This window comes from Eulemur rufifrons, chromosome 9, assembly GCF_041146395.1.
Source record: "Eulemur rufifrons isolate Redbay chromosome 9, OSU_ERuf_1, whole genome shotgun sequence".
NCBI lineage: Eukaryota > Metazoa > Chordata > Mammalia > Primates > Lemuridae > Eulemur > Eulemur rufifrons.
Window position 1 is genome coordinate 14,100,148 of NC_090991.1, and position 12,113 is coordinate 14,112,260.

A 12,113-nucleotide genomic window follows, 5' to 3' on the forward strand; every position below is an offset into this window, starting at 1 on the left:
GCAGCCGTGCGGGGCTTGAGCCCCTGATGTGCCACCTCTGCCTGCCCCTGTCCCCTGCCCCCAGGGCACCGCTTTGGGACCCTACGCTTAGGAAGCAAAGCCTGAAAACCACTGAACTGCAGCCTCCAGGGGCCTGGGTGGATTATTTTTGAAATCTCAAACTGCAGTTGTCCAAACCTTTAACCTACTTTGGTGCCACCTTTGTAAACTCCAGTTAAGACCAAAAGGAGAAAAAGGAAGCGGAATGATGGGGCAAGGGGCTGCAAGCTCTGCCCTAACAAAACACATGCAGGGCCGCTCAGAAGTCCCCCAGCTCACGGCCACTTCTTCACACAGAGGTGGAGCCTCCAAGCACTCCCTTCCTCTGCAGGCACCAATGGGCCAGAGCTGCCCGGAGCTCCCACTGCTCTCGGAGTCCTCAGAGCCACCAAAGGAAGGACCTCTGTGGAGTCACCTGAAGAGACACAGCCCTGCAAAAAGCCTCTGACCTGCCCGCATTTCGGGATCTAGGGTCTGGAAACCCCACGTGTGACTGCACAGGGGTGGGTGTGGGGCGTCCACATCCAACACCCTTGACCAGAAGCAGCCACCAAACACCCGGATCCCAGGCCTACCCTTCCCACTCACCCTGGGTACAAATGCGCCACCCACGCTGTGCGTTCTAACCTACTCCAGTCTCTAGGCGACCAAGATTACAAACATGAAGAGCTTATACAAATCAGTATGGATAGAAAGATGAGCAGAAAGAGGACAATGGAGCAGAAACAATCAACACTGTAAATACACAGACCTCTGACCCAGCAATTCCAGGCCTAACAATCCATGCTCCAACACCCTTGCACTTGTACTCAAAGATAGATATGCTAAAATGTGCACTGCGTTGTTTACAACAGTAAAAATGGAAACAACTTAAATAGCAATCTATAGGAAATTGGTTAAAATAAGCTACATTCATACAACTATTATAAACAATTCTATGTCAATAAATTAGATAACTTAGATGAAATGGACAAATTCCTAGAAAAATACAAACTACCAGAACTGACTCAGTAAGAAACAAAAAAATCTAAAAAAGGCACACAACAAATAAAGAGACTGAATTAATGATCAAAAAACTACCCACAAAGAAAGGCCCAGGCCCAGATGGCTTCATTTGTTTTATTTTTTTTAATTTTTTAAAATTTTTTCACCTCCCCATCCCCAGATGGCTTCATTTGTAAATTCTACCAAACACTTAAAGAAGAATTAACACTAATTCCTCACACTCACTATCAAGAAAGTGAAAAGACAATGCATGGACTAGGAGAAAATATTTTCAAATCATGCATCTGATAAGGGACTTGTATTTAGAATATATAAAGAATTCTTACAACTCAATAATAAAAAGACAAGTCAATTTAAAAATGGGCAAATGATCTAAGTACACATTTCCCCAAAGAAGAAACACAAATTGCCAACAGGCACATGAAAAGACACTCAGTATCATTAGCAAATGCAAATCAAAACCACAATGAGATACCACTCATACCACTAAGATGGCTATAATCAAACAACAGAAAATAACAAGTGTTGGCAAGGATGCGGAGAAATTAGAACCCTCAGCTCCCGCTTGTAGGAATGTAAACTAGTACACCTGCTGTGGAAATAACTTGGCAGTTCCTCAAAAGTTAAACATAGAGTGGCCATGTGACTGAGCAATGCCACTCCTAGGTATACACCCTAAAGAACTGAAAACAGGTACTCAACAAACACTTGCACAAGAATATTCATAGCAGCACTATTCACACTTGCCAAAAGGTGGACACAGCCCAAGTGTCCATAAACTGATGAACAGATAAACAAAATGCGGTCTATATATCCATAAAAGAATGGAATAGTATAAAGTACTGTATGTGCTGCAGCACTGATGAACCTTGAAAACATTACGCTAAGTGAAAGAAGGCAGACACAAAGGCCATATATTGTATGATTTCATTCATATAAAATGTCCAGAATAGGCAAACCCATAGAGACAGAAAGTAGATGAGTGGTTGCTTAGGCTGAGGGGTAAAGGGGATTGGACAGTGGTAGCTAAAGGTACTGGGCTTCTTTTTGAGGTATTGAAAATGTTCTAAAATTGATTGTGGTGAGGGTTGCACAACTCAGTGAATATACCCAAAAGCACTGAATTGTACACTTCAAATGGGTGACTTTATGGTATGTGAATTATATCTCAATAAAGCTGTTTAAAAAAACTATGCAGCCGGGTACAGTAGCTCACACCTATAATCCCAGCACTCTAGGAGGCCAAAGCAGGAGGATCAGTTGAGATCAGAGTTCAAGATCAACCTGAGCAAGAGCGAGATCCTGTCTCTATAAAAAATAGAAAAATTAGCAGGGCATGGGGGCACATGGCTGTAGTGCCAGCTACTCATGAGGCTGAAACAAGAGGATCACTTGAGCCCAGGAGTTTGAGGTTGCAGTGAGCTATGATGATGCCACTGCACTCTAGCCCGGGTGACAGAGTGAGACCCTTTCTCAAACAAACAAACAAAAAAACACTATGAAACCATTCAAAAAGAAAGCAACAGATTGGTATTGCTTACATAAGACGTTCTCCAAGCACAATAAGTTGGGGTAGGGGGAGCAAATCAGAGAACAATAATATTGCACATGATCCCACTTTTACAATAACAACTTTAAAAAAAAAAAACCTACAGCTACCTATATGCATGTCTATAAATGCTTAGAAAGTGATCTGGAAGAAAACATCTCAAACTATTTAAAAAGTTATTATATCAAGAAGGAGACAAGAGTGGTGAAGGGGGTTTTGCTTTATATTAGGACTACTTCACAAATATGTAGACCACATTACTTGCACAATTAAATTAAAATAAAGAAGTTTTCTAAGGAAATCAGAAAAATGTGAGCCAGGCATGGTGGCTCACATCTTATAATCCCAGCACTCCAGAAGGCTAAGGTGGGAGGATTGCTGGAGGCCAGGAGTTCAACACCAGCCTGAGCAACACAGTGAGACCACATTTCTACAAAAAAATACAAAAGGTATCTGGGCGTGGTGGCAGGCACCTGTAGTCCCAGCTACTCAAGAGGCTGAGGCAGAAGGCTGGTTTGAGGTTGCAGTGAGTTACAATGATGCCACTGCACTCTAGCCCAGGTAACAGAGAAAGAAAAATGTGCAAAAAACATGAAGAAACTGCTAAAAGAGAAACAAAAAATGACCAATAAACTCATGGAAACATGCCCAACCTCCCTATTGATTTAAGAAATTAAGATAATAATAAGACAACATCTTTCATCCATCAGATTGGCCAGTGATGGCAAGGACACAGGAACTGTAGGTAAGTGCACACCTGGTACAACCTTTCTAAAGGGCAATTTGGCACTATGTGTCCAAAGCCTTTAAAATTTTCACATCCTTTGGTCCAATGAACCTGCTCTAGGGAATTTACCCTAAAACAATATCTGGGCAACATCACAAGGACACACATACAAAGATGTTTGTCACAGCACTGTTCATAGGCCAAAAAGTATAAAAAAGTACCCACCAGTGAGGGAAAAAGGAAATAATGCCAGGCAGTATGCCCATACAAAAAATACAAGAGGAGATCTGTGTTGATTATGCAAGCGCAAAGATTCACGAAGCATTGCTAAGGGAGAAAAATAGGGTTTCAAACAAGATGATTCCACTTTTTTCAATTAAACATAAAAACATGTTTGTGTTTATACATATAAGACCACATGAGTATATGTATCACCCCTCCAGAGAAAAATATCTTGAATGATATATGGGCAAAATGAGGTAGAGGGGTAAGGATGATTTTTTTCTCCCTTTTTGCTTTTCAGCATTTTTTTTAATTTCCTAGAATAATTATAAATTATTTTTGCAATTAGTCGATGTTTTTAAGACTTTGACACATAAGGGAGGCCCTGGCAGTCCTTTCTTTGCCTCCCCCAGCTTCACAGCAGGGTGGGTCCAGAGACACAGGTACACACACAGCCTTCGGGCCTGCAGAAAGCCCCTCAGTGCAGGCCAGTTCATTCCCGAGTGCGTCCTTGGTTCTGTGTATTAAAAACTAAGAAGCTCCCCTCAATCCCTGCCAAATCCAGCTCACTCTCTGTTATCTATGCAAACTGGCAATCAAAAAATCCTTCAGGTATATTCCTAGACAATGCCCTTCTGCTGGTCAACCAGATAACCCTACCCTTTTAAGCACTTTTAGGGCATGAACTGGATGCTGGAAGTAAGTACGAGGCAAGGGACCAACTTCCAGAGTACTAGATCTTAATTATGAGACAAGGTTATGTTGTAATGACCAGTGCTACGGCGGTTCTGAGCCGGCATGAAGCACTTCTTGCTGGGAGGCCAAGTGCAGTTCTTTATTGCTGTGTAAATTGCTCCAAAACTTATTGGCTGAAACAGTTGCTGTGGTCAGGAATTTAGGAGCGGCTTAGCGGTGCAGGTCGGGCTCAGGGTTTCCCGTGTGGTTGCAATCAGGATGTTAGCAGGGGCTGCGGTCCTCTGAAGGCTCAACTGGGGCTGCAGCACCCACATGGCGCATCATGTGGATATTGGTGGGAGGCCTCAGTTCCTCATCACATGCGCCTCTCCACAGGCTGCTTGAGTGATCTCAAAACATGGCAGCTAACTTCCCCCAGAACGAGCAGTGAGAGAGAGAGAAAGAGAGAGAGAGAGAACACACGCACACACAGAGGAAGCCGTAGATCTTTTATGACCTAGTCTGAAATCCCTACGCCATCACTTCCACTTTATCCTATTCATTAGAAGTGAGTGTCCAAGTCCAGCCCAGACTGGAGGAGAAGAATTGGGTTCCACCTCTTGAGGAGAGAAGTATCAAAGAATTTGGGGACATATCTTAAAACCAGCACATCAAGGAAGGTTTCTTGCAAAACATGGCATCGCAGGTAGACCTTAAAAGATAAAGAGAAATCACTTGACAGACAGGAATGAAGAGGGTGTGGTACCCAGGCAGTGAGAATCACATGGGCAAAGGTGAAAAAGGGAAGACGCACGACACGTATTTGACAGATGGTAAGGGGGTCAGCCCGCTGGACGTCGTCCTCTGGCTCAGACACCTTGAAGATCAGTCAGGAAAGGAGAGCTGGGGTCCAGGCCTGAGAGACGCTGAATTTCGGCCTAACCAGCAAGGCAGTGCAGAGCAACTTAGGTTTGGGTGCAGCAGGAAGACACAGGAGACAATAGGACCCAGTGGCCAAAGCCCAGGTCTGGGGCGTGGCCGACCCGCTGCTGCCCAGCTGTGTGGCACGAGGCACGTAAACCTCTCAAATCCTCGCTTCATTTCCTCACCTGAATCAATCCCTGACTGTCAGGGCTCTTACATGGATGAAGTGAGGACATCTGTAAGAAGTGCTTGTCCTCTCTGGGCTGGGACCTAGTTTGCGGTGACACAGCCAAACAGACTAAGGAGGTCAGAATGGTCGGCAAATACGGGACCCACCATGGTGCCTCCCTCTGGAAAACGGTGACAAAAAGTGAAATCAGACAGCATTCCAAGGGCATTTGCTCCTTCTGTGGCAAAATCAGGATGAAGAGACGAGCTGTGGGTGCAGGCACTGGGGTTTCTGCGTGAAAACAGTCGCTGCTGGTGCGGGGACCTACAACACCTCTTCCACGGTCGTGGTGAAGTCCACCATCGGAAGGCTGAAGGAATTGACAGACCAGCAGATGCTCTGCCTTTTCAGACATCACTCGCCTATAATAAATGGGTTAATTATGTTCAAAAAGAAAGAAAGGCAGCAAGGACCTGGTCTGCAGCAAGTGCTCGGTCAATAGTAGCTACTAGAAGGAACCATGAGAAAGCTCACCCTGGGAACGCGCTTGTCCTGCTGGGAGACGGTCTCGCTTTAGCATACTTAGCTTTGCTGACTTCGTTGGCCTCCCCAGGGACGGTGTGTTTAGATCACTAGTAAAGACGGTCCGTGTTTCTGAATGAAGATGCCCCATGGCCTCGGGGCTGGCGCGGGTGGTGGGAAGAAGGGCTGTGATTCAGCCTTAGCCGTGAGCAACGCGCTGGGGGCGCGATTCCTGCGTGGACCGTGCCAGGGAGCAGAAATCAGCCAGTGGCAACTTGGCCTCCGCCAGGTTGGCCCCACGTCTCAGTGACTTGTTGAACTTTCCAGCGGGACAGTTCCAGCCCTGGCAGAGAGTGAGTCTCCTTTTCCACTCAGAGGCAGGGTGACTCAGGCCAGCCTGGAACAGCAGCTCCAGCCCTTCAGACCCACCCTTGTCCACACACCCTGAGATTGCCACACACAGCCAAGGGCACACAGCAGGCACTCAATAAATGCTCACTGACTCTCTGGCAGCATCACATGGGCCCTTTAGGGCAGACTGACGTCCTGCCCGGGGCACCCTTAGGAAGGGGATCTCCCTCCATCAGGAAGCCACTGGATTTTCACAGAGGAATGTAATTCGGCCTCCACGCAACAGCAGCCTCAGCTCAGCTGTCTAATTTATTATTAGCAACAGCTGTCGACACCCAAATCAGGGCGGCGGCCAGCATTTCCCCACGGGCTCTGCTCTACAGCCAGTCCAGTGGGCTGCGCCATAACCACGCAGAGCCAGCGCTCGGCCAAGGTCCTGGGGTTTGCTCCGGGTGCAGTCCCTGTCCTCCCCGCCTCCTGCTATGGAAACCACCTGGTGCTCCTTGGGGAGAGAGTGCTGGAGGAGGTCCCAGGGAGCAGGAACAGATGTGAACAGGAACTGCAAGGAGTAACTGAGGTTTGGGAAACCTTGAGAAATCCTTCCCAGTGTTCCTACTTGCCGCTCTGTTGCCTGCCCACTGCCCAGGCTATAAAGATGTAGAAGCAACAGAAGAATAGGACATTTGTGTGAGCACAGGAGGGACACTGCCACCCATCTCACCACCTTGTGCCCTTCCCGTGGCAGGAGCGCCCCCCCTGTCTCCCTCTGGCCCACAGCACATTTACACGTGGATGGGGCTTCTCCCTGCAGACAGGTGGCCACTTGGTCTTTCCTCCTTTTTGCACACAGCTCATGAGACTCCCACCAACACACTCGCCTCTCTCTCCACCTCCCCCTCTCTGACCCTAGTTGGAGAAGTCACACCCACTGCCACCCACCTGCAGCCTTCCAGTCCCTAGCTGTGGGCTCTTCTCTACTTCTGGAGGCAGGGGTGTGTCTGTGTGTGAGCAGCCTTGCTACACACCCCGCCCCCAGGACGTACCACACACCCACCGCTCACAGCACAGGACGATGCTGTCTGAGCGCCCTGCGCCTTGGAGCAGAGCTGCGGAAGGACAACAGGGGCCGAGTGTGCAGAGCCTGCCACGCACCCGACACACAGATCGCTGGACAGCACCACGGTGATTGTCTCATTATCCCTGCCCACCTCAACCCAGGACACGCTGGGGGGACAAAGGCATGTCAGCAGCAACCAGAAACATTACAAGTCAAGCACGGAGAAGAAGGTATTTTTCACTTACGTAGGTCTTAGGAAAATGGGGTGGCAATGCCGGCAGGGCAGTGCTGGGGGGAGGAAAAAGCTGGGATCAGAGCAAGTTTCTCGTCCTCACAGAGCAGGAAGACAAAACAAAAGAAAATGCCTTCTGGAGAGTTTTATAAAGAAGTTTTTGGAAAGCTGGGGGAACCAGGAACCCAGAGCACACGCCCCCTCGGGGAGTCCCATGGCTGCCCGACCACCGAGCACACCACACTGCCCGGCTCCGCTGCAGGCTCAGAGGTCCCCATCCGCGGGGCAGGCAGAACCAGCTGGCCGCCAGCCTGGCTGCAGAAGGGCCATTCAGCAGAATGGAAGGTCCTTGAGGGCAGGGCTCTCTGTGTATTGTGTTCACTGTCGTATCCCTGGGCCTACAACTGCCTGGCCCATAGTAGATGCTCAAGAAACATTCGCTGAATGAATGAATGAATATTCTGCCGAGCAAGATGAGAATGAAGCAGGCAGTGACGCCTGAGTCTTGGGCCTGGGAGTGGCCGGGGCTGGCTAGAGTCAGGGCTGGACAGGCCAGCGTTCTGGCGAGTATAAGCCGTCTATTCCGCAGCTGCAGACTGCACACCTCACACTGGACAGCCAGGTGAGGGCCCTGGTGATAAGCCACCCTCCACAATCAGGTCCTGTTCCCACCTAGTCTCCCCCCACCACGCCCACCAAACAGCCTGCTTGCTCCTCTTCCCCTTCTTTGGTCCCCCTCCCGCCAACTCCCCCTGCTCACAGCTCCTCTGCTGCTACGGTCCTTCAGAGGCACCGCTTCACAATGTCACCCGGGGCCAGGAGCCTGCAGTGGCTCTCTACTACCTGTGGCAGTGGTAATGCAATAGAATCACCGAGGGGCTTATTCAAACAAGCTTCCTACCCCCCACCGCTAGAGCTTCTGATTCTTGGCCAGAAAATTTGCACTTCTAACAAGTTCCTAGGTGACCACACTTGGAAAACCACTGACCTATGGACTTAATCGTGTTTAAGGCCAGTGGTATGTGAGAGGGACCCTCTCTGAGCAGAGATGCCAGAGCAGAGATGGGGCAAGGTGGGGAAGGGTGGGAAGATGGCAGGTTTTTATAGAACATCTTAAATTAGGCAGACTCATATTTAAATCTCTAAGACAGGACTCGAAGATGCAAATGACTACAGGCAGGAGGCAAGCAACCTAAAAGAGTGAAGGGAAAAGAAGTAAAGAGATTGAATCGGTAGTAATTAAAAACCTCCCAACAAAGAAAAGTCCAGGACCAGATGGCTTCATAGTGAAGTCCACCAAATATTTAAAGAAGAATTAACACCAATCCTTCTCAAATGCTTCCAAAAATAGAAGAGGAAGGAACACTTCCTAACTCATTCTGTGAGGCCAGGATTACTGAAGCCATACTAAGGAACCACAAGAAAACTACAGACCAATATCCCTCATGAATATAGAGGCAAAAAATCCTCAAAAAAATACCACCAAACTGGATCCAACAGCATATTATTATATATCATGACCATGTGGGATTTACTCAAGGAATGTAAGCTTGGTTCAACATAAAGCAATCAATGTAATAGATCACATTAATAGAATGAAGGGGAAAAACCTCACATGATCATCTCAAATGATGCAGGAAAAGCACCTGACAAAATCCACTATCTTTTTATGATATATACACTGAGAAAACTAGGAATAAAAGGGAACTTCCTCAACATAAAGGGCATTGAAAAAAAAAACACAGCTAACATCACACTCAATGGTGAAAGACTAAATGCTATCCCCCTAAGATTAGGAACAAAACAAGGAAGCCCAGTTTCACCACTACTATTCAATGTACTGAAAATTCTAGCCAGAGCAAAGAAATAAAAGGCATCCACAATGGAAAGGAAGAAGTAAAACTATCTCTATTTTCAGATGGCATGATCCTACATAGAAAACCTCAAAGAATCCACACACACACACACACACACACACACGAAAACCTTACTGGAGCTGACAAAGGAAGTCAGCAAAATTGTAGAGTACAAAAATCAGTTGTGTTTCTATTCACCAGCAATAAACAATAAGAAAAGAAAAATTAAGAAAACAATTCCATTTACAATAGCATCAAAAAGAATAAATACCTAGGAACAAATTTAACCAAAAGACTAATACACTGAACACAATAAAACATTGCTTTAACAAATTAAAGAAGACCTAAATAAATGAAATGACATCCCATGTTCATGGATTAGAAACATTTTTTTTTTTTTTTGACACAGAGTCTCACTCTGTTGTCCCAGCTACAGTACAGTGGCATCATCATAGTTTGCTGCAACCTGAAACTCCTAGCTCAAGTGATCCTCCTGCCTCAACCTCCAGAGTAGCTGGGACTACAGGCTCGAGCCACGACTGGCTAATTTTTTTTTCTATTTTTAGTAGAGATGGGGTCTCACTCTTGCTCAAGTTGGTCTCAAACTCCTGAGCTCAACTGATCCTCCCACCTCAGCCTCCCAGAGTGCTAGGATTATAGGCATTAGCAACTGCACCAGGCCTGGAAGATTTAATATTATTTAGATGGCAGTACCATGCAAAGTGACCTACAGGTTTAATGCAATCCCTATCAAAATCCTAGATGTCTTTTTTTTTTTTTCGTAGAAATTGAAAAGCTGATTCTAAACTTAATATGGAAACTCCATCCAGAATAGCCAAAACATTTTTGAAAAGGAAGAACAAAGCTAGAGAACTCATACTTCCCAATTTCAAAACTTACTACAAAGCTAAGTGATCAAAACAGTGCCGTACTGGCATCAGGACAGACATCAAAACCAATGGAAGAGAATTAAGAGTCCAGAGATAACCCACACATCCATGGCCAACTATTTTTTGACAAGGGTGCCAAGACCAATCCTAGAGAAAGAATAGTCTTTTTAACAAATGGTGCTGGAAAAAGCTGAATACCCACATGCAAAAGAATGAAGTTGGTAGTTCTATTTTTAAGTTATTTAATTTTTTGAGGAATCTCCATACTGTTTTCCATAGCAGCTGCACCATTTTACATTCTCACCAACAGTGTTACAAGGGTTCCAATTTCTCCACATCCCCACCAATGCTTGTTATCTTTTGTGTTTTTGATACTAACAGGTGTGAGGTAATACCTCATTGTAGTTTTGATTTGCATTTCCCTGATGATTAATGATATTGAGCATCTTTTCATATGCCTGTTTGCCATTTGTATGCTTTCTTTAGAGAAATGTCTATTCGTCTTTAGTCTACTTTTTTAATCAGGTTAGTTTTTTTGCTATTAAGTTGTAAGAGTTCCTTATATATTTTGGAAATTAACCCCTTATCGGATACATGGTTTGCAAATATTTTCTCCCATTCTGTAGGCTGCCTTTTTCACTCTGTTGGTTGTTTCCTGTGCTGTGCAGAAGAATAATGATTCCATTTATATAAAATATCTAGAATGGCTAAATCCATAAAGATAGAAAACAGACTGGTGATTACCAGGGGCTGGCAGGGAGGAGAGAGAAGGAAGAAACTACTTAATGGGGTTTTATTTGGGGATGATGAAAATACTTTGGAACTAGACAAAGGTGGTGTCCGTGCAACACTGTGAGTGTAGTAAATGCCACTGACTTGTTCACTTTAAACTGATTAATTTTATGTTATATAAATTTCACCTCAATTTTCTTTTTTTTTCTTTCTTTCTTTTTTTTTTTTTTTTTTTTTTTTAGACAGAGTCTCACTTTGTTGCCCGGGCTAGAGTGCTGTGGCGTCAGCCTAGCTCACAGCAACCTCAAACTCCTGGGCTCAAGCAATCCTCCTGCCTCAGCCTCCCAAGTAGCTGGGACTACAGGCATGCACCACCATGGCCGGCTAATTTTTCTCTATATATATTTTTTAGCTGTCCATATAATTTCTTTCTATTTTTAGTAGAGACGGGGTCTCACTCTTGCTCAGGCTGGTCTCGAACTCCTGACCTTGAGTGATCCTCCTGCCTCAGCCTCCCAGAGTGCTAGGATTACAGGCGTGAGCCACCGCGACCAGCCCACCTCAATTTTCGAAAGCAAGCACAGGAGTGATCAATGGTGAACTGAACAGCACACGCCCATTCCCAAAGGGGTAGCTGCTACTTACCTCTAACCTAGCTGCCAAGCAGAAATTCAAGCCCAATGTTGCTGGAATTTTCAAGTTTTCAAGATAAGCCAGAAATCCAAATTTTATGTGAGCCTTCCCAATTTTTATATATTGATAATCAACTCAATTATTTTTTAATCTCTGTGTGGACCAAACACAATAATTCTATGAGCCTAATTAGCCCCCAGTGCACAAGTTTCAAGCTCTGCTCTGGACAATAGGGAGCCATTGAATATTCCTGAGCTGGAAGATGAGATGATATAAGCAAAGCTTTAGAAAATCCCAAAGTATCCTCTGTTGAGCACCTGTGATGTGCCAGGCACTGGGCACTAAAACAGTCACTTTACAAATGCCACCCTATAAGCTTCACAAGATCCCTGGGAGGGGAAGTTAGAGGGCTGGAGGCTTAGAGTGGTTATACAACTTGCCCAAAGCGAACACACTTAGTAAGGGCAGAACCAGAATTCAAATCCAGATCCATCTGGGTTTGCCCACTCAACATCTCACATGCATGTTCG

The 12,113-nt window shown here is 45.7% G+C and overlaps 1 protein-coding gene and 1 pseudogene across 1 annotated transcript in view; one reads left to right on the top strand and one right to left on the bottom strand.

The window, feature by feature from the left end:
* RAP1GAP2 (RAP1 GTPase activating protein 2) overlaps positions 1-12,113 on the bottom strand; it is a 228,243-nt gene that overhangs the window by 61,312 nt on the left and 154,818 nt on the right. The gene's annotated exons all lie outside the window — the stretch shown is intronic.
* On the top strand, positions 4,966-5,812 carry LOC138391947 (large ribosomal subunit protein eL43-like; annotated as a pseudogene).